This window comes from Thamnophis sirtalis, unplaced genomic scaffold, assembly GCF_051295495.1.
Source record: "Thamnophis sirtalis isolate CommonGarterSnake01/CBP01778 unplaced genomic scaffold, rThaSir2_p1.2 scaffold_1, whole genome shotgun sequence".
NCBI classification, from domain to species: Eukaryota; Metazoa; Chordata; class Lepidosauria; order Squamata; family Natricidae; genus Thamnophis; species Thamnophis sirtalis.
The window spans coordinates 126630869-126657707 of record NW_028261381.1 but is presented as its reverse complement, the minus strand read 5'-3'; the positions used below and the strand labels follow the sequence as shown (position 1 = coordinate 126657707).

Genomic DNA, 26839 nt, shown 5'->3' with positions numbered 1-26839 from the left:
TTATAGTTATATATGACACACCTCAATAGGGATTAGTGGAAATGATACCAAGCTTTTGCTAGTGTCACTGGTGTTGCTGTCCATGGTGCTAGTTCTGCTGCAGTTATCCACTCTTTCAGGTGTGACTTGAACTGCACATGGCACGCATTCATCTTTATACTAAGGCATCGAAAATAGCTTCCAGTGATGTCCAACAGTAATAAATGTGACCCAATATATTATGATGTTTGGTCTATTGCTTGGAATTTCCCCCCCAGTTCCTTCCAACTGAATTTTCCTTGCATTGGCACTGAGTCCCTTGTACTCTTGGAGCTTAGATTGTTCAGCAAGTATACCTAAGGTGAGGAAAAAATATTTAAAAATCAAACTATATCAAATAGAGAAGAAGGGAATTTATATTGCATTCCCATACATAGACATTTTCTGGTGTATCAAGTGTCTGTTGGCGTCCAGTTTGACGCACTATGACCATTTGGGAAGCACAATAAGCATATGCAGATGACCACGGGTACCTTAAAGGAAGAACATGTTGGTGGTTCTATCCTTTATTTTTAAAACACATGCCCACACACTCTTTATATATTGTATTGTAGCTGTCCTTTGGAGGAGTGATCAGTGTGACGAGTGAGAAGCAGCTTGACAAATAGATTTTGAAAGGGCATTTCGATCAGGTCTAGGCTGGTACACTCCCATGCCTTAAGATCAGTGAAGACTTGCACAGTGAAGGGCTTTTAAGAATGACAGGGCCAGTTTAGTAAATTCAGTGTATTATAGGCAGCTGGAGTGAAGCTAATATGATCAGGGTAGCTAAAACCAGTGTGTGAACATGCTGCTTGTTTCTGAACAAAGTGAGAGCTGATAAAAGGGCCTGCTGAGTGAAATTACAATAATTGAGCCAAATGTTGTGGCCATGTGGATTTATGTCATTTTTACAAGGTCACCACAAAATTCTGTAAATAAGGGCAAAGCCCACGCAAAGACCAGACAAGCAAGTGAGTTAGGATGTTGTCTTTTATTCCAATGAGTGATATGGACAAAAGGGAAGAAAGTATTTCCAAAATACTGATAATACTGGTTTGTAGGTTCTTCTCTCAAGCAACATTGCATTTAATCCAGGCATGTCCAAAGTCTGGCCCGGGGGCCAATTGCGGCTTATTTTCAAATTTCAAGAAGCTTGCAGCCTCTTCTCCCCACTGGACTTATTTGTTTAGTCTTTCATAAAATAGTTCATTTGCATTTAATGGTAATGGTTCAAAGAATGTGAGGCTGAATGGTCGGCCCCACACATTTTCACCTCACCAAAACTGGCCCTCATGGCAAAAAGTTTGGAGACCCCCTGATTTAAACCCATCAAACCACCCACCCTATGGAGGTTTGTGTGTACATCTATGTGTACAGTTGGATCTCCAGATCTGTCTTACCTAATTCCAACTGCATGACCAAATCTCAGGGCAATGAAATCTATAACCAATAATAGCTGGAGATTCAACATAAAAACTAGCTTAAAGTGATTAAGTGTGAAAATGACATTTGCTTCTATAAGCACATATTTCATACATGTATATTTCTTTTGCTTATTTATAAGGTTTGGTTGGAGAAAAATGATTCATACGGCACTAGTTGTAGTTGTCATCTTTTGTACATATAATGAAATCAAAGACAGACTATCAGTTCACTTCATTTGTATCTCTTCCTTTAAAACACATAGTGCTTTAAAAGTGCAGAAAGTATGTTTTTGGTGCACTTATAAAATTAATATTATTGCTCCTTAAAAAGCTGATATTATTAGTAGAAACTCACAAGGAAATGTGGTGCTGTGATGGTTAAGCCATGCAAAATCTGTTATCTCTCTTTGCCTCATTTTTTCTACTCTAAGTGAAACAATTGCTGGTTAAGATCAGGGAAAAGGTCTTCTGTGATGGCTTGCAGTAGAAAACATGTGTGACTTCTGAGATGGTGTGCCACTCTGTTTAGCTTCCTTCATTCTTCCTTACAGCTGACATTGAGCATTGGAAGAAATAGGTCACAAAAAATGATGTGCCAAAGGGAAATGAGTTTAAGTCAATATGATGTAGGAGTTAGGTTACTGAACTCAGCTAATAGACTGGGACTGAGAAAATCAGTCCCCATTTAATTAAGGAGTTCATAGATAACCTATCACTAAATCCAACGTATCCCGTAACACTGTTGCTGTGAAAATTAAATGGAAATTTTCTTGTACACTGCAATGAATTTCCCAAACGAAGGTGTACATACATTTTATAATAAACAAAACGGGCAGGAGAGAAAAATTTAGTGCTTACTTCAGGTTTGCTAAATGGTAGTGAACGGTAATAAAGCAGTGATCCATAGGGGGCCAAAATATAAAATCACTGCAGAAAAGCTTACTGGTTTCACTAAAAGTACTACGATCACATTTTCTTCAACTGTAATTATGGAAAAGGCTCAATTTAAAGTATACTAAGGGTATCTGACTTTCTGTCAAGTGGGGCACAACCATCACAGACAGACAGACAGACAGACAGACAGATAGATAGATAGATAGAATTGCTGGAATTGATATCACAAAATAAATCATGTGATTCTGGTATATGGGAATCTCTAGTTGCCCTTTCATTCTCTAGCTATGTGAAGGAAAGATTGACAGACTATCGCTTTTATACATTTTTGCCTGATATTGGGTTGTGCTCTTATTAGGATTTTCTTCCCAACTTTTTCAACTATTTAATCTGAAGAACTAAACGTAACATTTCCTTTACAGATTTTAATGAAATTACGTTTCTGTCTTCCAACCGAGCCTAGTAAAGGGAGCTGACTGACAGAGATAATGAAGTAAGACTTTTCTCACTAGAGTCTATATATTTATAGAGAATAAATCCTTTGGAAGCTAAGGAAAGATAAGGGCACTGCTTTGTCAGGTGGTTTCCATTTCTGTTTATTTAAAGACAGCTAATCTGGCCTAATCTATATGTAAAGTAGAAGAGACGGAGCTAAACACTGGTTTTCTGGGTCCTGCATTTCATTGTTTTGTAATCCATTTGAATTTAAGAAGGCTATTTAGCATAGTTAATCATGTTTCATTGAGAGCATTATGTCAAAAAAGTGACTGGATATGTGTAAAAAAAAATGCAGATAATTATCATTAATTGCCCAAAGTTGATGATGCCGTTTTTTAAAGGAATTGTAGAAAAAGTTACGTCAGACCTGAGAGATAATTTAGGACTTTTCTACACCAATAAATTGAATGTATACTGTAAAAGGGGAGTTGGGACAGAGCAAAATGAGATTATTTATGAAGAGACTGAACAAATTAGACATGAGAGAGAATATAGTAAATGATAAATGGATGGTAAGAATAAGGTAAATTAGAGCTACCTTTAATACTAGGATAAATGAATATTTAATACCTTTGCAAGATAAAGTGTTAAAAAGAGTTGAAAGCAATCAGTTGTGCATTTTTAAAGATTTTTTTTAATCCCATCTTTATTGTTTCTTATAAATAACTCAAGGAAATGAACATACCGAATATACCTTCCTCCTCTTCTTTCACTAGCGACAACATCCCTGTGAAATGAGTTGGACTGAGAGACTGAGACAATAATGTCCCATATTCATCCAACTGGCTTTCTTGTTTAAGGCAGGACTAGAACTCAAAGTCTCCTGGTTTAAAACCAGGTGCCTTAACCACTGTAGTATCTTTGCATCAAACCTGAGTTAAATTCTGTAACTGAAGGTGTTCATTTGTCTACTCAGGTAAGATTCTTACTGAATTTTGTATAACCAAACACATATTTAATCCTGCCATGACACACATTCTGTGGCATATTTTCTGCACAACTCTAATGTTCAACATTTTGTAATAAACTTTTGTGGGAATTAATTGGGTTTAATTATGTGACATTTCATTGACTGAGATTTAAACAAAAGTTATTTACTTATGATTCTCCTATGTTTTTTATTGAATAATATCTTTATATTATAAATATACAAGTGGATTTGGATTTCTACCATGTAATATGTAATGAAATAGGCATATATACTCCTATTGAATATCATCACATGGAAAATATACTGTTGCAGACTGTTGGGCAGAAAAGAAATGATTTCAGAAAATTAGCCATGTATTCAATAGTTACTACTAACTTAGACTGAGGTACTTTCAAAATTGAAAATATCACTAACATAATGGCAATCACATCCTCTAATACAGTACCAGAATTTGCTAGTTCCTGTGGCAGCCGTACAATATTTCCTTATGAAACAAAGTGAATTTTGGTTCTGAATGGAAGCTTTGATGTTGGAGGGGCAGTTAGTTTTTTTACAAATGTGAAACTGTGAATTACCTTCTGATTGCTGTAAAATGTTTTGAAGTAATTTACAATGAAGTTTTAAAATCAGTAGTAAGACACTAGAATTGAAATAGCTGATATAAAATTGTATATATATATAGTGTGTGTGTGTGTGTGTACGTATGTATGTGTATGTATGTATATGAATAGTCTAGTATTATTATTCTCATAGGAAAGATGAGGGTAAAATAGGCTTTCTGTGGGACTATAATTTTGACACTCCTAACAAATTAAATTAAACTGAAAGTGTATAAGAAAGAACACTTGAAATAAAAGTTTGTAGGGGGAGATAGCTTTTTTTCTACCAGTTCATAATCCAAACTCGGCACAATCCTCTTAATAAACCTAATCATATTCAGTTTCAAAAAGGACTGAAAATAGGCATTTGGCCCTTACCCTAATCTCTATGCATGAGATGCTGTTTTATAAAAGTCCCGGATATCTCAGAGTCTAAAGTTGTCTTTCATGCTTCCAGCTAAACTCCTGGAAGTTGGGAAGAACAGTGTGTATGATTGAATATACAGTTCATTCTATACTCACTTTGCACCTTCTTCACATTCAACTGAATGTCTGAATAGCGACCATATCTCTTCCTCTCATCTCCTCGCTTTAAACCAATTGGTTCATTTCATGAAATCCTTGGGATCCTGCAGCTAGGAGCAGAAGAGCATTGAATAGCTATTTAACCCCTTCATATCATTTGCTCATCATTAACTCCAACCTCATCCCCCCTCTCCAAATCTCAGATTAGAAAGGAAAAATTTAGGAAAGAAATAATTTCTACCTTTCCCTCCTTCCCTCTCCCTCCAACCCATTTTCCCCTCAAACTCAGTGTTTCCTGAGGCTGCTTTTCATTAGAAAAAAATAAGAAAAAGAGGCTTGCAGCAGCATGTTGCCTTTAATTTGGTCTTGATACTGCTAGAACCGAGTGTATTTATTTTAAAACATACTAATGTGATCCAGTTAACAATAAAACTTATATTATATTCTGAAGAAAGATGGAAAATTCAAATAGTTCAATAGGCCTTCATGGTTGGTTACCTGTGGCTATTGAATATCTGAGAGAAACCAATACCCTCTTAAGTTCTCTTCAAAATTACTTCTTTAAAATATTGTTAGTTTATCTCTTTGGTTCTTTTCAAAAGGTTCCCAGTCACGTTTTTCTGCATGCTGCAGATTTTGCCATTTTCTGGCTTTAAAATAGATCTCAATATCACAGACAAAACACAATATTTATTTATTTATGTTTGTTTGTTCCTCCCAAATAATTTGTGTTGATATATCAGTATTTGTATGGGTATTGTTTTTGTCCCTAGGGATCTTGCTTTCTTAATCTTTCAAATCCATTTTTCTTTTTAATCTATCCCTCTAAAGCTATATTTATGACTCCAATCTACAATAAGATCAGTAGTTTTTTATTAAATTTATTATTACATTTATATCCCCTACTGAGCCACAGTGGCGCACTGGTTAGAGTGCAGTACTACAGGCTACTTTTGCTGAATGCCAGCTGCCTGCAATTTGGCAGTTCAAATCTCACCAGGCTCAAGGTTGACTCAGCCTTTCATCCTTCCAAGGTGGGTAAAATGAGGACTCAAATTGTTGGGGGCAGTATGCTGACTCGGTAAACCACTTAGAGAAGGCTGTAAATCACTGTAATGCTGTATATAAGTCTAAGTGCTATTGCTTTTGCTATTTTGCATACTGCAAATGTCCCTTTAATTTGTATGACTTATGGTGGTGTACTGATTCCTCCTCCTATTATTCCCACAACAAACTTTTGAAGTGGGCTGCGAGAAAGACTGGCCCAAGTTCACCAGCCAGTTTTGTGCTCAAGAGAGGTTTAGAACTCATAGTGTTCCAATATCTCAAAACTGAAAAGAAGAAAAGAAGAATTTGCCACATGAAATGTTTGCTTTAAAATAACAACATATAAAGTAATTTGCAAAAAATAAAGTCTTATTTTAAATGTTAAAAGATATGAAAGTATACCCTAGGAATGATTAAAATTTAAAAAACGAAGAAAAATAAGGCCACAAAGAACAAAAACTAAAATAACAGCCATGTTGGCATATCAAACAGGAAATCTTCCAAAATCCACACTAGCTAATGCTTTCTTTAGATCAATTTAAACTTTAAACTTTAATACCTGATTATAATTATTTTGTACATGTTCAGTTGCCCTAAGAATGATACTTCAGTCAGAGAAATCCCAAATGGTGAATGGTATTAAAATTTCAGTCACATAGAGGTGACCAAAAACTGACAGTAAGAAACCTCTCTCTTAGGCTGGGAAAAATAATCATTTTCTCCCACTCCAGGCGTTGAAGATGGATTGAAATAATAATCAGTACTCCTGGTGTGTACGAACATCGAATTTTAGTTTATAGCAAACAGGTTTTATAAATTTGCTTATAAACATGACAAATATGTAAGGATGGACAGGGACTAGATAATCCCTTTCAATGCTTTTATCTTAGTATTGAAACATATTCTGTTTATACATAATTAATCTTACAAGTGTTGTATGCTAGGTGAACATAGTAAACCAGTGAAACTACATTTAGGGTTTAGTGGATTGTGCAAACCTAGCTTGCAAGTATACCAATCATTCAGGAAAAGGGGATTCCGTGCTGTCCAAAAATCTACTAAAGTGTGTGATTTTGTAATAAAAATTATGAAATATTTATGCAAATTATGTCAGTTTATACAATAAATGTACATTACCTGTTTATGCCAGTAAAAAGATACTATTGTTAGTGAGTTATTAGGTGAGGATGATTTCTGGATTCAGATTTTGTTTGTTAAATCCAAAATTGGCTAACTAAGGTCCATTCAACAAAGGTCATACTAAATATGATAAAATATTAAGAAATGGATCCATAGAGCCTTGCTTGGACTAAAGGTACAGTACTGTGCAAAAGTGTTAGGCAGTTATGCAGAAATGCTGTAAATTAAGAATGCTTTCAGAAATAAAAGTGTTAATAATTTATTTATTTTTCAATTAACAAAATGGAAAGTAAATGAACAGAAGAGAAATCCAAATCAAATCAATGTTTGGTGTGATCACCCTTTGCCTTCAAAACAGCATCAATTCTTACACATGCACACTTGCACAAAGCCAGGGATTTTGTAGGATTAGAGTCAGGTGTATGATTAACCAATTATACCAAGCAGGTGCTAATGATCATCAATTACATATGTAGGTTGAAACAGAGTAATTAATTGAAATAGAAACAACTGTGTAGGAGCCTTAAAGAACAGCTAAAGTCTCTGGTGTTACTGCCAGTTCGCTCGTGCGAGCACTGGATGCGCATTGTGCACGCATGCACCCTTCAATGGAAATTGTTCCGCATGCGCGGAACTAAAAAAAAAAGATGGTGGCAGTTACGGCGGTGACCGGGGAACCGGTTTGGAGGTTGCTGCCGGTTCTGCGGCCCAGGCAGGCATACCGCTACCGATTTGGCCAAACTGGGCCAAACTGGTAGGAAACCACCTCTGGTGTGCAGCATCAAAACCAAGGCTAAATAGGACGGCATAGCACCGAGGCAGGTGGACTGGCCCACCCACAAATCACAACTACCGGTTTACTCGCAACTACCAATTCATCCGAAGTCACTTCTGGTTTCTCGTAGGGTCGTTTTTTGTCCTCGGAGCCTTCAGGGAAGCCTCCTGAGGGCTCCTGAATGCTCTGGAGGGCTAAAATCGGCCCTACAAGCAACCCAGAAATGACTTCCGCTTTGCTCGTAGGGTCATTTTTTGCCCTCCAGAGCTTCAGGAGCCTCCCTGAAGCCTCCGGAGGGCCTCCGGGGGGGGTCGGGGAGGCTGTTTTCACCCTTCCCAGGCTCCTATAAAGCCTCTGGAGGCTGGGGAGGGAAGAATGGCTTTTAAAAAGGCTAAACTCAGCTTGCCAGTGCCCGCATGGGCACTGGCCAGCTGACAGGGCAACGCTTCACGTGTCCTGACAAATGGCTCCGCGGGCCACCTGTGGTACACGTGCCATAGGTTCGCCATCCCGGGCCTAGGGCATTCAGGAGGATTCCCTCCTTCTCCCTGTTTCCATACTTACATAATCAACAGAATTGTCAGGGAAACATTTTCAGCATGGCTGTTGGGGATGCTGGTTTGGGAAGTTCAAATCAGACCTCGTGATGTACACAACCCTGTGTTTTGCTGTTCTGCTCTGCATAATTATCACGTTGGAAGAAATGTCCATCTGGGTTCAGTTTCAAGTGGGGAGAAAGTCACTGGAAACATGGAGGCTACTTGGAAAAATGGTTTAATGGTGGACAGGGCCACATGGTTTGAGGTCCTGGGCAATTGAGCACATGGGTAAGAAAGATTTATACCCTCTCTTGGGCCCCACCTTGGACCTTCCTGTTGCTGTGTAAGAATTGTATTCTGATTGGCTGTCAGACTCCCATGGGGCCATGCAGGGATAACTATGTAGGTTGTCTTGAGTTCCAGGCTTGGTTGACTCTTGCTGGGTGATGTAATGAAGGGGCTTTGGGCAATTCCTATTATGGCTTAATGACTTTATCCAGGTTTGGAGCTTGAGTGAGGGCTAATCCTATCATCCTGGAGCTGAAGATCTCTTGTAGATAAGATGGTTCAGTCTTTTGTCTTGTAGATAGGTTGGCACCAGTCTTTCTGGGGCTATTAACAAAGATGGGGACTGCTTTCCAAGACCATGTTTCTCCTTTTCTCATCCAGGGAGGTATAATATTTTGCCCTTTCAATATTTCCTAGAGTATTTCATTCTTCTAGGAGAAGGGTGGGTACTAACTTTCTACAATCAAATTGGGTCTGCAGTCCAAGAGGTCCCAAAATGTTAATGTGGCTATGAAAAAAGGCCTTAATGGCAGCCGGCTGTGCTTCCAAGAAATATTTGTAAGGTTGTAAGAACTTCCACCCTATTCCTAACTCTTTATTTTTGTTTCTTTTCTGCTGAGTCAAAGAGAAGGCGGAAGAAAATAAGAGGAAGAAGGCATGTGAATGATTTAGACTCTAAAGGTGGGTTGCATATATTCCCAGAGTATATAAGTCACACTTTAAAAGAAATACATAATTTTCTCTTGGGTAACAAGCGGTAACATCTGTCTTGCCTGCAGATTCCTCAACATGATTATCACTAGCAGGATAATAGACTGCCTGCTTTGCTGGCAATATGAATCCCAACAGGCAAGCCTGACATACAGTACATGCTGTAGAATTGCAGAATATTAACTACATTCTGAGAAAAAGGGATAAGACGCAGAGATTACAGCATTATAATTTTATCATTATTCTTACAATTCTTAGCTATCACTTGGTTACAAGATTTCAGATAGGACAGCTGAAACTATAAGATTTCAGATAAGACAGCTGAAGCTGTAATTTAATTAATTAATTATCTTATTAGCTGTAATTTAATTAATTATTTATTTTATTTATATGCTGCTCATCTCAACAAGTGACTCTGGGTAGTGAACAGAATTAAAATAAGACAAAACAATTAGAAACATTACAGAAATACCAAGTAGCTGAGAAACATCAAACCCAAATCACAAATGCAACCAAGAAGTAAGTCCCTGCACACACAACCCAGGCCCAGGCACAGAACCAGGTTTATTAGGGTTAGAGTACTGAATTATTCTGAATTCTACTCTCTGGGATCAATGGTTATTTCTAGTTTCAAGCTTTACAAAATATTTTCCAATGATGTATTATATTGGCACTCTTAACTCTTCCAGGGGGCCTTTCAAAATTGTTTCGTAATTTTTAATTTGCATTTGGTAAATTATGATGATTGTGGATCTGTATCAATATTTCCCTAGTTTTTCACATTATATGAGGGGTGGGGGTTGAATAGGGTCATGATTTATTATTGTGGACATTTTATTATAATATATAATTATTATTGTAGACTACCAGGACTTTGGAAAGTTTCATTGGAATACAAATTTAATAAACAAACAAATAAGAATTTGACCCAGATATCTTATTGCTGCCATGAAAATCTGTAATTCCTTTCAGCATTCTGGTGAAGAAAATTCCAGCATTTCAACTTGTTTTTCTTTTTTTTCCCTTCATTTTACTTTCTTTCTTTCTTTCTTTCTTTCTTTTCTTTCTTTCTTTCTTTCTTTCTTTTGAAGGACCTCTGGGTTTTTCCCACATAAAAAGTTATGCCCTAGAAAATTATTATGTATTGTCACAAAAATTTCAGTCTTTCATTACTTTAATATTTCATCAGGACATGTTGTCATTGGTATGGTACGATGGATAAACCTGCTGGCAATATACAGCAAACATTACACAGAAATTTGATGTAATTTAGAATGAAGATACTCTTCGAATCTGTATTATAAAAAAGGAGGCTATGGCATATAGGGCTTGCCATATGCTACTGAACTGTAATTCCATCATCCTTAAACACTGATTAAGATGTTGCACTATCTACTTCATCTTAGACTCTTCAGAAGGACTGAAGATCAATTCAAATAATGTCATGCCATGAATATGGTCGATGGCTGTGCTAGCTAAGAGTGATGAGAAATCTAACACAAATGTATGTAAGAAGATTAGAAATAGCAGCTGTAATATGCATTCAGTTATTAGGAGAATGAATTGCTACCCTATTGTACCAAGTGACAATAGGATATAATCCCTTGTCTTTAAGTTTTCAGCAGCTTATTAATCAATTGGGCTTGCTACAATTGTTGATTAGCTATGGTCATGACAGAGGCTAGATTTTTTTTCCCTTTTGTAGATAGAGGAATCCACTTTGTTTTATAGAGACTAGCATTCAACAACTTTGGGGGGCACTGCTGCCATTTCTCTCTGGACACAATTTTAAGCATAATTTCTTTCCATTCATTTCCTGTTCTTACACAGCATATCCAGTCTCATCTTGGCTTCCACTTATCTCTTTAAGTAAGCAGATATTTCACCATCTTCCGTCTTCCCCTTCCTCCATTCTCTCTGCACAATGCAACTGATGCAGTGAAAGTTGCTCGTGAAGCTTCCTTTTGCTTCAGGAAGTGGGAGTTCCAAACAAAGTGTTGGGCAGACTGAGAATAATGTTGTTTGTCTGATTCTTTCCCATAATTTGTTTTGGTAGTCACTGAGAGGAGCCGAGCTGATTACAAAGGGCTCTGAAGCTGCCTTGCTTTGAACATCGGTTATGTACTTGGCTCATTTCACAGGCAACTCTGTTCTGATATTTACTGTGTCTAAGCATTGGGCATGAGTTCATAAACCTGTGTTTATATATTTAATATATATAAAGCTCCATTCTTAAGATGAAAACAGTATCCTAGAAAAATACTTTTCTATTCTTCTCATCTTTCCTACTACCTTCTCCTACTGGTATCTTATGATTTATCATTTGTTGTTTGTATCTTTTGATTTATAACCTATGACTTACCAACTTGTTTTTGTATGTACACTGAGAACTTATGCACTGGAGATAAATTCCTTGTGTATCCAATCACACTTGGCCAAAAAACAATATTCCTATTCCCACAAAAGCTGAAGTTCTGAGAAAAATTATTTGAAATTCAGTTGAGTTCAAGAGGAACAGAGACAATTGCTTTTCCAGCCTCCAATATGACCTCAGATAATCCACATTATATGACATTGTAATGCTGTGATGGTCATAAAGAGTTATTATTGGCTCCAGTTCAATTGTTAGAGGTTGTATATATTGTATTTCATTGCTACTTAACTCCAGTCGCTCTCTTTTTTCTTTATAGCTTCATGGGTGCCAGATAAATAAGAAATTACATTTTATCCATCTCATAATACATGAAAATTATGCCAACTTTTCACAACTTGATACTTTACATAGATTCAGATCATAACTCCTAACATCTCTCATCAGGACAGAAAGAATTAGGCTGAAAGAGGCTGCCTAAATGTCATTATACAATGTATTAATCTTTACAGTGTCACAACATTCTTTCTTTTTAATATAATGTATTAAAATGAGGGAAATGGACAGTTTAGAAATATAAAATATTAATAAATAGATAAACTGTTCAGTGACCTGCAGGAACATAAATAGAAGCAAAAGCAATTACAATCTCAAAACAAATCTGAAAAGGAATTATTATCAAAAGTTAAGCATTACAAAACAATGAAGTACCCAACATATTTCAACTGGTGAGATGACTTTTCAAAGTAACCCATTTCAACATAATTTAATCTTCTGAAAGAGTAGGACCTTCATTCTGTCACTCTAAAGCAGGGTGTCAAACTTGATTTCATTGAAGGCCACATCAAGGTTGTGTTTGACCTTGGGTAGCCAGAGTGGGTGTGGCCAGGGGGAATGGCCAGCATGATGTCACTCATGTCAGGGACACCTGTGGGGGCCTGAGAGCTCTGCCAGAGAAAACAGGTTCCTGGGCCCCATTTTCAGCTGTGACGGCCTCTTGCAGCCCTTTGCGAGTGAAAACAGAGCTTGGAGGGGCCGCGGTCGGAGGGGGTGTTGCTGCCAAAAAAGCCTGGAACAGCTGCCATGCTCTTTCCCAAGCTCCATTTTCATTGGCTGAGGCACTGCAAACTGGTCCTTTGCTGTTTCCAGGGCAGCCCCATGGGCCAGATCTAAGCACCCCAAGAGTCTGACACCCCTGCTCTAAAGGATGTTTTTTCCAGCTATCTATTGGACATTTTACGGCTTCAGAAGGACTATATTTTGATAGGGATTCGTTTATAGAACTATTCAAAGATTAAACCATTTTGTTTCTAATGCAATTACACAAGAGCTCTGATTACACTATGCTTGATTAAAACTGACACCAGCTCTCAAGAGTTACAGTACTGATACAAGTTACACATTTTACTTCTAACTGGTCTTCAATTACAGTATCCTTATAGGGTAATAGTTATCTTCTTCTAACCTCTATAAGCTGCTTTTTTTTCCCAGGAAGCCAGTAGTGAGATCCAACATTTAGATTTACAATCTGCTTCTTTTGGCTACCCAGCCTAAGATAGTGAACACACTTTAAAGTCCCAGATTTAGTGCGGATTATCATTGCTAAAATGCATCTTTCCCTGCCTTTACAGTTCTAGTTTGGTCCTTGGAAGGTTTATTTACAGATTGACTTTCCCCAATCTGGTGCGCTCTAGGCATGTTGGACCAGATCCTATAAAGATGGATAGATGGGAAGACTGCTATAGAATACAATGTCAGGTATGAAGTTTTTCTCTCAGTCCCATTAGGCTGAGGCATTGAGAGCTTTGTACCTCAAACCTTGAACCACTAATTGGCAAACTGGTTCTATTGGACATACATACCTTATTTGCATTACAGGCTCAGTTACGTATTGAGTGCAGCTCCCTTCAAATAAGCTGAAGTGGATAAGTATACTATATTGACAATACAGTTCCCACCTCATGTCTTATTCCCAAGATTATTTCTTTCATTTAATTTAAACTCAAGCTCTAGTGATATGTAAAGCCTTATTTCCAGAGAGTTGGTCTCCTGCCAAGAGTTATTACTTGATCCCCAAAGCTTCGAATCTCATATGCTGAATTGATACTATGCATCCATTAAGCCATGAGGCTCTATTTTCAAACAAGTAGATACGTCACAGGTTGCCCTGATCTTTTCCATTCTTAAATAATTACAAACTGGGCAACTGTAATTAGTAACAGTGCAAAATAACTATTCCTTCTAAGGGATGTATTTCTTCATGGCATATTTTTATCCTAATATTTTGCTGGTGCATTTCATCGTCCTGTGAAAAACATTCACCTAAGAGTGAATAAACTTACTCAACCTCATTTGATAAGCTTCCCATTTGAATTAAGATGTGAAGGCAAGTAGTATTTTGGTGGAAACAGAGAAAGTTATAATGGGAGGTGGAATTCTCAGGGAAGGGGGATTTGGTATCTTACACTTGGGTGGGGGTATGCACTGAGGGAGCTCAACCAATCTCATTATACATATGTTTTGCACTGACAATAAAATATTGTATTGTATTGTAGCGTAGCGTTGCGTTATGTTACATTACAGTATATTATATTATTATGTTATGTTATGTTATGTTATGTTATGTTATGTTATGTTATGTTATGTTATGTTATGTTATATTACTTATCTCTCTCATCTAGCCTACTGTGCTCATCCCTGGATCCAGGTCACTGGATTCTCATGGCAATTCCTGCTTAACATCAGATCTGCCTGTAACAAATCTTCATCCATCCATGATCTTATCCTGGAAGGGAAGACCAACCTGTGTCCACTACTAAAACAGTATTAATGATGCTTATAGATTATCCCTTGCAAGACTCCAGACAATGGGGCTGCTCTCCTTGTCTTGTTTAATCTGTCAGCAGCTTCTGATAGCATTAATACTGGTAACTATCTAAACTGGAGTTTGGCAGTAGAGGCCTTGTATTGCACACTGGTGCTGCTTTTTCTGGGTGGTTTTTTTAGTTGGGGGAAATAAATTGAGCCTGAGACCCTTGCCATGTGTGGTCACACAGGCTCAACACTATCTCTACTCCTGGGCAAGATTATCCAGTCATCATCTGTTTTTGTTTTTATTTTGTTCTTTTTCAATGTGCAGATGGTTTTCATTTTTATTGTTATTATGTTGGGAGTTGTAATGCTATTACATAAGTTGCCTGGAATTGCCGTTGATTGAGATGGCATATAAGTTCATTAATTCAATAAATACATTGGTAATAAATCTTTGCAACTCTTTTACCTGTTGAAGATCATTAGGACATTCAATTGTTACTTCACTCCTCTTTTATTTTTATGATTCATTTTCTCCTTTGGTGCCATATTGAAATTAGAGCAAAACACATGTTCTTTACAGGTATTGTCATGCACAGAAACATTTGTGGTATTTTAATACTTTTAGTAATGAAATGTATTTGTAGGGCAGAGTTGCTAGTTTAAAACTTTCACTGATATAAGGCTAAAAAACATAGGCAAAAAAACACTGAGATTATATCAAAAGTCTGACATGGACTACATGGTAGAATTATGAGAAAATTCATTTCTATAGCTCTGCCCCAACAAAAAATGCAAATACATAAGCTGCAGGTTTTGCTGCCTGTTTCATCATGCCCCCTCCTCCCACCATGGCTCTAACTGTGTATTATTCTACTCCTTAGGTTTTAATATAGATATATTTTGCTTGGGAAATCAGCAAAATGTGTTCATTCATATATTATAGAAAGTACATTCTTGTAAAGTTCTTTGTTCTGATTTCACAGTGTTTTATAGAAGTATATCAAATTTCTTGCAAAATTTGGTTTTATTAACAAGCTCATTCGTTGGGAGAAATGCTTTGTTTAATTACTTATGAAATAATACAGGGAGGTATAATAAAGGGAAAATGAAATATAAATTGGTATCAAATGAAAGAGTTGGCAAGTTGGTAAGAACTCAGATTCTAATTTCAGTGTTAGTGTAATTCAGTCATTTTCAACAAATAAACACAGTTCATAATCAAGGTCTAGTATTCTAGCAAAATAGTGCTTTCCATATGTTCTGGATTTTATTTTAATTCATTCCCAGCCATGCAGGTTCAACAGGCATCACTGCAATGGAAAAATTCAGTCTATCATGACATTATTTTTTTTTACAATTTGGTATCCCTAAAGCTTCAGTTAATGAGGCTATGATTAGACTATTATAGTCTAGCAAATAACTTACAGTATTTTATTTACTGCCAGGAAAACTGCCGGGATGCCATCAGCAGAATCTCAGTTTGACTCATATTTTATATTCCACTTATTTTAATGGGACACTTGAGTTTGCAATTACATTTGGATCATGCCCATAGAAAGTTGCATGTCTATTTTTCTACATTACAGCTATTTTGTTCAGCAAACATTTAATGGCTTGAGTGATTATTATGCTTTATTTTCATTTAACAGTGAAAATTTTGTCTAGAAATTTTTATCTTTGTGTCAGATCCCTAAAAGTGATACTGCCATTCAATTGGGAGGAGGGGAGCCTCGGAATTAAATCATTAGCTACATCTGAAACAACTGAGTTTTACAACTTAACAACTGGTTTCCTGTCACCGGGAGACTGAAGGTCCCAACATCTCTAGAGGGATGTTTATGGTAGCCATGTGGGATATATAACTTTGATGTCTAACTAGAGATAGCCATGTGCTTTATTGACTCCCAGGGCAGAAGAGTAAAGGAAGCACCTTCACACTTGTGTATTGGTCAGAATCTGCATTCGGACAAAGGGGAGGGGTCATTATCAGCTTAATCCCATTTGCATGGCCTAAAGGTTTCAGATGCTGCTTTGCTTCTAATGGTTTCCATCCTGCTTGATTAAATGTTCCTTTTGAAATAATCCGTTTCAAGAGTCTTTACTTTCTCAAGTTAGGAGATGAGCCATTACACTTTGTGGTTTTAACAACATTTCTCTCACTGACATGAAATTCCTAAGCTGTAGATCTACTTATTACCTCGGCAGGAGTCAAATGTCTAATTCAGGGTGATCTCCCTTTTTTTTGGCCTGCAATAATGCAAATTCAGCATATAGAATTCATTTGTTGCTATATATGTTGTTTTTAGATGAAGAGTGCAAAGCATTGCACATGTTAGCAATGAAAATTTTCTGTCAAAGAATTACTTGCCAACTCCCAACTCTATAGGAAACTGCAGTACATTAGCACTATTTTTTATCATGTCTTTCCAAACTACAGAAAGCTTATTTTTCCCAGATGGAACCAACACAGCAGTAGTTGTGTCATCTATAAAGCTTATCAAATAATAATGCAGTACATTACATGGTGTTTAAGATAATGAGACTGAGAGAGGTCACCCTCCCCCCCCCCAGTTTCCTTGCTGTTCTTGAAGATCTTCCCACATTAAAGTACAATCAGGGGAGCACTTACATCTCTTCTTCTTTTATGAGTCACTTTTAGTCATTCTCAAAGACTCAAATGAGTTCTGGTGAAACAAAAAATTGTGTTGTGTGTAGATAATTCAATTTCTTTTGTTTCCCTTATAAACAATAACTCCACCTCATATTTCCTTCTGTATTCCTTTCACATGATTCCATGTTTATCTTGGGTTGTTTCAATATCACATCTTTCCAGTTATCTTCTTATTGAGAAGAGCTTATATTGTTCCCATCTTTTTCTAAGGTCTCTTAAATGTTAAAATTACAGGAAATAGATCTTATTGGTAGCAGCTTGAATTGGATCTCCAGTGAAGATCTTATTTCTCATATGGATGAAGACAGTTCCTCAAATTATTTGGTCCTATATTTAGATCTTTTTAGCTGAGCACCAAATTGTTTTCAGGAACTCATGGCACCACAATTCTTGGGTATACCATATAGTGCGGCTGAACTTCCAGACAGGGCATCCCTGTTTCTGCCCTAATCCTTGAATATCATAGAGATCCAAAGAATCCTAGAATGTCAACAAGAACAGAAGTAAAATGCTTTATGTCCATGATCATCTGTAGTGCTTTTATACAAGAAACACTGTGCACATGCTATTTGTTTCTCCTTTGGTATATTTCCTAGCTTTTTCACTTGCCAGCTACATCCTCTTTGAATGCAGCTGTTTGATTTGTGAAAGCCATCTATTGCTACTAACTCCAAGCACAAAGGCTGGATTGTCTGTTGTTGCAAGTCAAATCTCTATATGCTCCCACTTTGGGTAATTGCTGCATTTGAATTCTATTTCAGGTAATGTGTGTGACTCACGTGAAAGATGCTGCAGCCCATTAAGGAAAGCCAAACTACCTATTTGGGACTAAAATGCTATCTAGGACAAATTGTTCTATTCTGGCAATGGGTCACCATGGACAGCAAATCCATCCATACCCCCAGTGTTTTGGAATATATATTTTGGCAGCTTATCACTGAGTTGCACTCTTGAAACAAGGATGCTTTTAAGCAAATTAGCAAATTGTATGTGAGAATAGCTTTTCTGATGGGAAATCTATTTTGTGGTGACTTACACCTTTGGGAATGAGAATCTGACAAATATAATACTAGATAAGTTTTGCTATAACACACTTTCAAAACAAACAAACTTTACTGTTTTTCTTATCTTTTTTGGAAGATTATTGGTAAGATCTGATCATCAAAATTTGACCCCTTGCCTTGATTAAAATTGGCTTTATCCACTTTAGTTGTTTAAATTTCATTAGTCAAATTGTTTGAAAGGTATGCTTGTCAACAGACAAGAATATGGAACTCTAGAAACTAGAGTTTATCACGAGGTCACCAACACCCCACACATTCTAAATTTCAACATCAACCATCCAGAAAGAGTTGCATCAGAACACTACACAGCAGGGTGACTCACTGTAGCACCCAGGAAGCCAAACATATGGAGAGAGGTACCTACATGAATAAATCAGGCAGAATGGGTACCCACAATCATTTTTTACAAGATGTCTGTGCAACATGGTGGGGTGAGAAAGAGAGAAACAAGGAACAAGACCAACTACATGGCATACCCTGCCTTACCATACATCAAAAACATTTCAAAAGCAGTAGAACACAGCTTCCAAGATCTGCAAGTAGGCATCATTCAGAAGCTACTATGCTAGGACAAATTATGCACTATAAAGATCTTTTGGAAGTTGGCAATATTTCCAATGTAATCTACCAGATTACACGAATTAATTGAATTGCATGAATTGCCCATGTGACTATGTAGGACAGACAGGGTGAAAGCTAACCACCAGACAGCAAGAACACAATCAAGCAGTCATATGAGGGGATCCAAACTCACTGATAGACTCACATTGCAATAAACAAGGACATACATTCAATTTTGCAGCTGCTAAATTTGTTGGATGAGCAGACACAAAAGCAGCCAGGGAGGTGATTGAAGCCTAGGAAACAGGCCCCCTGGTCAATCAAAGGGAGTGCTGATTTACCCCCAGTTTATTAAGTAGTTAGGAAGCGGGGGGGGGGGGCTTAGCAGCACAAGGCAACAACAGCCAACAACTTAATAGCCATCCATCAATACCCCAATCTTTATCTAAGAGGCTACACACAACAGCCACCATTTAAATTCTGCACACATAACAGCACAAAGCACAATGAAATTCCCTGAGGATGGGCTCCAGCATAAGTCCAAAAGCTTAGAAGACAAAACCTCTGGTCTCAGTGGCTGACCAAGATTGGACCCTCTCTGAAAGATGTCTTGGAAGCCTCTTGGTAACCAGAGCAAACTTCAGACATAAGGGTGGGCTCAGTATTATGTCTCAGGTCACATACCAGTTGAAGCTCAGACAAATTGCTGTTTTCAGAAGTGCCTGGCAGATCATTGTTCTCTGTAAGCAGATAAGGTTGCCATTTAAGCCTCATTGCTCTGACTATTGCAAAGATGTATATCACACTGATATCTTTAGCTATCTAGCACTTGACCTCAATTGTCAATTGTTCTCAAAGCCTGAGGCGCTGCTGGCAGTCAGAAAGGATTCTTGGCTTGCATTGGTCCACACTGTCCACAACTTCTACATTTGACCACAGTCTCTACAGACTTTTAGCTATACAATTTGGGATGAACACCCTTTGAATGATGTGAGTCGAAATGGATTTCCAGAAAAACAAATTGCAGACTACACGAACCAGGACTCTGACCAGGACCAGGGTCAAGTGACCCTGAGGACACATAAACCTTGCTACATCCTAGATCTATCTGTTTGTCTATCTGTCTGTCTATTATCTATCTATCTATCTATCTATCTATCTATCTATCTATCTATCTATCTATCTATCTATCTATCTATCTATCTATTCTCCATTACTTGATCCACTTGAAGTTAATGGCCCAGAAAATGAAGAAATATAAAATACTGAATTAAACTGATATTATACTACTTCTATTTTACAGTTCAATCATTTCAAATGTCTTGCATAAAACCCAGGACAACTACCCCATGTTCCTTATTCATAGGCCCTCCTGTTCAGCAAATGTAGGATTTGAACAAGCGTTAGCAGTGACGTTGGTGACTACCCCATCATGCCATCTGGAAGAGTGGAAAAGCATGTGTTTACCAGTAAATATCAGAAGAGCATTGTTGGAGGCAGGAGGTGTGACTCAGTAAGTGATACACATTGTTGCAAGTTAATATCAACTAGCAGCTGCTATCCATTTGGTACAGTACTATATGCTTTCACTATATTTTGCATCAGGGAAGGGCCACATAGATAATGCTGAAGGTATAAATTTGGGGCTCCCCCTACTTCATATTTTCTTAGAAATAACCTTGTCAGGCTACAGCATCAGGCACCAAGAAAATCTATGGTCACTGTGAACACCCACAACAAAGTTCCCACAATGCTTCAAAACAATCCTTCAGGAATTAGCATGACAGGTGGTTTCTGAACTTCAGGTGCCAGATAACTTGGCTGTTAGTGAATCTTCAACCAACCACCTTGTCAAAACGTCCACAAATCTGGAGCTTGTTCACTACTCCTTGCAAATAGTTTTAAATAAAGTTGGCTTTCCTTCAAATACTCACATGCACATATCTAATTGCCCTGCAGTAGTTTCAGACACTCATCTTATCCCGAAGGGCAAGAATTTAGAAAGGAATGAATGGATATCATCCTACTTTCCTTGGTCAGACTTCTGGGAACTCTGGATTTTCCATTCTAGGAGTAAATTATTATAACCTGATCACCAAGGTAGAATTTCTTGCTTGCAACCTGCAAACTAGAGGACATATGCAGAATGCAACCTAGAACTAAGGAGAAATTTCCTGTCAGAACAATTAATCAGTGGGAAAAGTTGCCTCCAGATGTTGTGGGTGCTCCAGCTCTGGAGAGTTTAAAGAAGAGATTGGACAATCATTTGCCTGAAATGATATAAGATTTTCTGCTTGAGCAGAGGATTGGACTAGAAGACCTCCAAGATCCCTGCCAATTCTGTTATTCTGTTAGAATCATGATTGTCATGGCATCCTCTTTGTCATGTCCAAATCACATGCCAGCAGCTCTACTATCTTGCTCTTATGAAATTACATTTTTCCGAATTTCTAGGATTAGAAAGAGTTGTCTTTGAAAACCTGCATTGAAAAGTAAAGTTCCTCTCCCTCCCCCTGTCATACTTAGCACAATGAAGCGGATATCCCTATGGTAATTATGTGGATGAAATAAATCAGTCTCTCATTCTCATAAAACCAAAATCCTGCAAAATGATTACGAATAAAAAAATTGTCACTTATAATAAAGCATAACCCCTGTCTCTGCTTTAGCCTTTGCCCTAGTAGCAAACCTCTTGATACAGCAAAAGTAATTGTTTGAGGAAAAATCTAGATTGGTGAAATCATGTCTTATTTGAAATCACTTACTATGAGATTTACTTATGCATTGGTAAACTTGTTAGGTCTCAGGAATTAAACAGCATCAGGTCTGGTTCACATTCAGTTGAGATTTACTCAGGAAATCCAAGGACTGTAGGCTAGACCAGGAAATAAAACAACTCAGAAGAATGCAAATGGAAACCATATCAGCGCTGCTACCAAAAAACTTACATAGATCCATGAAGTTACTAGAAGTAACCTGAGTCAACAACATATTTATCTTCTGTAAAATTATTTTAGCAGAATTTTTTGGAAAGACATGAATTAATGTCTACCTATAACAATTAGATTTGGACTACAAGGAAATCAAACCAATATGTACTAGAGGAGATCAACCCTGACTGCTCTTTAGAAGGCCAGATCCTGAAGATGAAACTTAAATACTTTGGCCACCTAATGAGAAGGAAGGTCTTATTGGAGAAGAGCCTAATGCTGGGAAAGATTGAGGGCAAAAGAAAAAGGGGACGACAGAGAATGAGGTGACTGGATGGAGTCACAGAAGCAGTAGGCATGAGCTTAAATTGACTCCAGAGGATGGTAGAGGACAGGAAGGCCTGGAGGAACATTGTCTATGAGGTCACAAAGGGTCAGACACAACTTCGCAACTAACAACAAATAACAATTAATCCATTAGCTCCTCTTCTGTAATATTTATGTGAAATGTTTCTCTTGCAAAGCTCTTGCACTTTTTGTTGTGATAGTTAATTAGAGCTACTTGCCTTATATTGGACATTGGGAAATGTGGCATTAGGGATATGATTGTTGTGTTTAGGGTAAATGGAAAAAGATTGCAGCAGTCTAAAGTAGAAATGGGCACTGTTATACTAAAGATTTCATCATGCTTGATCATTGGCCATGTTGGGTAGGGAAAGCTGGAATTTAACAATACAAGGACAAGTAGTCCTTATGTAGCAATTGCCTTATTTAGGAACCATTCACAGTTAAGACAATGATGAAAAAGAAACATTATGACCAATCTTTTATGACCTTCACAGGTCTGTAAAGCAAAGGAAAACTGAAGTAAGATCATAAACACAGTTGTATTTTCATTTAAAAATTGCTTTGCATAACAACTGAGTTGTCCCAGTAGGTAGAAGGTCATGTTGCTACAAAGACAAAGCACAAAAACAGAAACAAAAACCTGAAAATGCTCACTGAACAGAAACTATATCCAAGTGATACTATACGTGAACCAGAACAGTCCCAGTTCAGACTCTGCGGTTTAATAAAATTAATCAGGAGTGATGGAGGAAGTGTTCTGCTTTAACCCTTGAGAGCAACACTGAATGCCGTAAACGGAGCCAGTGATCTGATTCAATATAACAAAAAGGAAATGAAACCTGTAAACTTATATCAGTCCTCCCCAACTTGATGGTTGCATTTGCTTTAGACCTAAGTCCCCTGGCCAGCATGGAATCATGCTGTGTAGCATAGTTGTGCAATTGTTGATGGTCGTGTTCTTGAGAGTTGGGAGGCCCTGGAGAATCTCTCACTGTCAGACAGAGAGTTGTCTTGATTATTTTAGACAAGATACTTCTGTTGGACCTGTATGACTCAATACTTATCAAGTCTCACAGATCATGACTCTCTTCATGTCTGAGTTGCATTTACAAGAGTCTATGAGTCCCAATCCTGGGGGGGGGAAACTAATAAACTTGAGGTGGGCTAATATGTGATATAATACTTTAATTTAGTATGCTTGGGACATATTTGGCTCTTTTGTGCACAACAATCACTTAAAAGTAGTTTTGAGTTAGTGTTGAGATAATAGTAATAGTAAGTAGAACTGATATTCTCTGATATTGACCCATTAAAAAATCTGACTTTGCAATATGCTGATATACATCTAAAATCTTTGAGGCCAAGTAGACAATAAATTCAGTGGACTGTCTCTGAGCAGCTTTTCAGCTGATTGAGTGAAAAGTTTGGTTTGGGCTTCTTAAATAACGAGGAGAAAGGATATCATTCTTCTCCATTTGCAATATTTCCAGGTTAAGTTGCTCCCCTCCCCATGATTCCCTCACCCCAAATTTAAAATTAAGGAAAAAGTATGTATTTTGACCTAATAAGGAAAACAATGGAAGGAGCAATGTAAGATAATAGTTCTATCTCAGGGTAGAACTGTGGGGTCATTACCCAAGTAATGATGTTGGGTTACCTAATTGATGATGTTGCCTAATTGGATAATGAAATGTCTGCAAAAAACAATCAAGCTCAATGAGCGCCAAGGACCCCACAATGTAAGGAATCATATAAAACATAGAAATGACAAATAAAGCTTTAATCAGCCTTCCCTCTCATTCCCTTTCCCCAACAGAAACATTTCACTTCTCATTGCAAAATTTGCATAGCTTATTTTCTTTATAAAGGCTTAAATGGGAAGTATAGTTAACTACTTAGGCATACATCTTAAAATTGTGATGCATAAAAACAGCATGACGTAGCTGCTCAAAAATTATTTGGGAACCTTGAAGAATAGCACAGGTGAGAAGCAAATATTAGATCCCAGGGATAAAAAATGAGAACGCTAGATTGAAAATGTTCAGGAAATAGAAGAGATAAAGTCAGTGAATGCTTTAAGGCTGCCTTTCTCAATAGGGCATTCTCCAGAATGGACTTTCAATTCTCAGAACAGCTAAGAAGGATGGAGAGGAAAGGGAAAGGAAAGTTAGGGAAGGATGATATATAATGTAAAAGAAGCAAATTAAATACCAACATTAGTGCAATAAGCACTTGGGGAGGAGTATTTGTGAGTGCATGGGAGTTTTCTCATTAATGTAGGTGTACATGACTGATTTTAATGATTTCAGAGAATCTGTCATAAACAAAGTGGACCAAGAACCTGCTGATATTTTTCTAGAAGAGCAGCTGAATAATAACAATTGTAACTGAACAAATTCCTTGTTACATCATGCATTCATAGCTTCATTGTGGACCTAGGCAAGCGCAACCGACAAAGACCTTCATGTATCAATTATCTTTATAATCAAGAAGGTGCAGGAGGATTTCATGAGGGGTCTTACAAGGACTCTTGGCATATTTACCTTTCCCAGATAAACCCTGCATTTCTGTCTACAATACTCTTGGGTCCAACACAGCCAAAATGCAAAACCTCTTAACTTCTTAGTGAAGTGGATGTCCTTTTTAAACATTGTGCCAAAATGTATTACACAATAGGTTAGATAATAGTAAATTGAACCAGATTTTCACCTAAGAATACTTTCCAAAAATAGGTAATAAGTAAAATCCACATGAATAAGCTATTTAAATAGGAAATATATTTCCATGGAAGGGATAAATTCTGCTCTTGACTCTTCTAATTGCTGAGGCAGACCAACTCCACACTCTTCCTCCCTAGGGAAAAACCAGAGCAGAAAGAATTGTTAATATACCAAATTTTGAGGCTTAGTGAGAAAGTTAAGGAATACAGGATGGAATAACATTTATGGTTGCCCTTAAAAATGCCCTGGGTTAAGATCTATACAAATGGTATATCACTTTACTGTATCTGATATCCTCTTGTTCATTCTGATGAATAGTGCCTTTGATTTCTTGATCTATCTCACCTTTCTGTCCTATTATAACCTAAGTGCAGAATTTCTCATTGCTTGTTTTCTTTTAAGTGTAAGTGCTGAAGATTGGACCTTGTCTATATAAGATATAATTGATCTTTCCCCAAACTGAATTTCCATATTCAGCAGAAACATCTGAAATCAGATGCTGAAGCTGAACAAATGTAACCAGCCATCATAATCATACTTTTATCATCAGCCTATGCTCATCAGGGATAGATTGTCTCTATACATAGAGTACAAAAGTCATAGCCAATGGCAATTGATGAATCTAATCTCTGTTGAAATTACTCAAGTCTTTCTGCAACACAGTATCATCATAAGTTGTTTCATTGAGATCTAACTGGCTGTTGGCAAAAAAACACAAAAAACACCCTAGATTATTGTTGGTTTGATCAAAAAAGAGGTCCCTTTGACATTGCAATAAAACAGCTGCAGTATACACACACATACAATTGTTCAATAACAGAGGAATAAAATCCTACTGGAACTAAAACAGAGATTCTACAAAGATATAAGGATGTAGAAGTTTACTTGCATTTATTTTCACTTACACAGAATTTAGAGACATAGGTAAGTTATTTATCCCATCCAGCCACTCCCCACCTCCAGGTGTTGGTCTGCTTGGCATTTATCACAAAGGAGATAACTGTTTACATAAAATATTTGGCATACCCACAGCAGTCATAAAGGAATCTGACTGACCTTCTGGAATAATCCCACACTCTTCTCGTCACCCTCTTCCCTTGGTTGACCAAACAAAGGGGTTGGGAGAAGATGGATCTTTACAAGCAGCCCATCACTGAATCGAAACAACTTTGCAGATAGACTGAATTAATTAGCCATATTTTTAAAAAAATCTTAACTTTTTATACATTCTTTATTCTTCAGACTGCCATTGATTAAAAATTTTCCTGCACCCAATCTTTACCTATGGAATTAACTGAAATTTACTCTGTGGTAATTGCACTTAGAATCAGTATAGTAATGAGTTAGTTTATATGTTACAGTTAAAGATACTGAGAGAGGTGCAAATTAACATTCAACAAACATTTTAAAAACTCCAGTTTGGGTTACATTAGGTAAATTGCTTCATCCCCTTTCTTGAAAATATCCTCTGGCCCAGATGAGAACATCTTGAGGTTACAACTTTGGTGGGACTGGACTGACGTATCCTGCTCTGCATCAAGGAAAGAAGGGGGCATGTAAAGGGAGGTGCTGAATTGTACTGGTATAAATATACTGATATTCCTGATAATCGCCGATGTGAATTGTTTCAGGATAAGAGGCAACTGCTTGGTATAAAACTTGGTTCGCTTATGCAATAAATCGAGTCAACAAGCTGAATGAGATGTGCAGTTAGAAGGAAGCTTCATTAACGACCACGAATCTTACTTTGAAATTACAGTAAACATTCATGGGGCTGGGTTGTTTAAAGATCTTCCAACAACAGAGAGGGGGGGGGTGAAAAAAGGGAGGGGGCAAAAAGATGGAGCACCATCTCTGGAAGAGGTCTTATGCTTCCTGACTGCCGTTGACTAAAACAGAGCTGGAAGCCCTGAAAGAAAAGGGAGGCGACTCAGGACGGAAAAGCAAAAGCTCTGCCTTAAGTTAAAA

At 37.3% G+C, this 26839-nt stretch overlaps 1 long non-coding RNA gene across 1 annotated transcript; it reads right to left on the bottom strand.

Annotated features, from left to right (window-relative positions):
• On the bottom strand, window positions 1-26835 carry LOC148049724 (uncharacterized). The gene is made up of 5 exons (XR_015697866.1): window positions 25928-26835; window positions 24861-25004; window positions 6055-6223; window positions 4890-5002; window positions 1-335 (listed from the first exon to the last, which is right to left on the bottom strand). It is a non-coding gene; the product is annotated as an uncharacterized LOC148049724 (long non-coding RNA).
• Between the last annotated feature and the right edge of the window lie 4 nt (window positions 26836-26839).